Below are 1,633 nucleotides of genomic sequence, written 5' to 3'. Positions count from 1 at the left end.
GGGAAGACGAATAATAAAAATAAAAATACATAAAGAAGAAAAAAGAATAAAAGAAAAGGCAAAAGAAAAAAACCAATACACAAAGTACAGTCTAAAGCATAGGACCAGAATTCCTAGCTATAAATAAATTTCCAGGGCACGTACTGCTGGTGGAAGAGCATGAAGAAAGCGAGAAATGACAGGGCAGGGAGGAAGTGAAATTGGAAATGAAATGAGCAGGCAGAAAGACGAACAGGCTTAATTCAAAGAGAGAAAGAGTTGAATAAGGTTGGAGAGGAGTCGAAAGAAATGACAATAATGCTACTCAGAGAAACTATATAGTCTGATTGCTCCAAAGAGAAAGAGGTAAAAAGGTAGCGGTAGAGATGTAGAATTCAAATCTAGAGAGTGGATTAAGTGTGGCTCTTTAAGCAAGCAAGTGACCAGAATTAATCGGGGCAATGCATCCATGTTGGTCTTTCTCTGGCTCCGGAAAAAAAAAAAAACAAAAGGAAGCTCTCTAGTGGGGATGGACATGGTTTGGTCCAGTACTTCCTGTGGGGGTCCTGCCTTGGTGGTTGTGGGGATAAAAGTGGCATCGCCCCAGTCCCTTCTCAAATCAAGCATTGCAACTCACTCTGTTGAGTGTTATCTCCCTGTGCCTGTGCGTAGCCTAAGTGGACCGTGCTCTATTTCCCAAGCCAGACCTCATTTCCAGATCTCAGTCCGCGCACCCCATTGATATTGTCCGAAAAATAAACTTGCAGGTGAGTCCGTCAGAACAGTTTCAAGCCTCTTAGCTTCCCCAGGGAGAAGCAGTTTCACCCAGGTCACCTGGAACGAGTGTGTCCCGCCCAGGGTCAGCTGGACAGCAGAAACTGGATCCTTCTGTGTCCCGAGTGGAGGTTTTTCTCTTCTCCAGCGTTGGGGACAATGTCTTGAGCAGTTTTGGTCACTCTTTTTTCCCCTAGATTCACCGCAGCTCCCTGCAAATAGGGGATCACCCCCTCCCTCTGTGTCTCTGGTCCTGGCCCGATTTTATCTTCCACAGTTCACACTCATGCTATAAGGTTTTCTCTGTCTCCTTTTCCTCCAAAACTCCTGGATTCTTCAAGGGGTCCCCTGACTTCAGGCCTTCTCTGTTTGAGAGATGGGGGGTGAGTGAAATGTACAGAGCTCCCTACTTCTCTGCCATCTTGCCTCCTCCTATTTATTTATTTATTTATTTACAAATCGTTTATTGTCATTTTGGTATCCATATAACACCCAGTTCTCATCCCCACAAGTGCCCTCCTCAATGCCCATCTCCCCCCTGCCCCTCACATCCATCAGTCCTCAGTTCGTTTCTCAGCATTCAAGTCTCTCATGGTTTGCCTCTCTCCCTTTCCCCCACCATTTCTCCCCTTCTTCTCCCCCATGGTCCTCAGATAAGTTCTTCATAAACCTCCTATACGTGCAAACATATGATATTTGTCCTTCTCTGCCTGACTTATTTCGATCAGCATAACACCCTCAACGTCCATCCATGTTGCTTCACATGGCCAGATTTCATTGTTTCTCATTGCCATGTAGTATTCCATGGTATAGATCTTCTATAAAGATAAACCACATCTTCTTGATCCATTCGTCCGTTGATGGACACTTAGGCTCTTTC

This window comes from Crocuta crocuta, unplaced genomic scaffold (genome assembly GCF_008692635.1).
Source record: "Crocuta crocuta isolate KB4526 unplaced genomic scaffold, BGI_CrCroc_1.0 scaffold797, whole genome shotgun sequence".
NCBI lineage: Eukaryota > Metazoa > Chordata > Mammalia > Carnivora > Hyaenidae > Crocuta > Crocuta crocuta.
The sequence above is the reverse complement of the archived record's forward strand: the minus strand, read 5'-3'. Positions refer to the sequence as shown.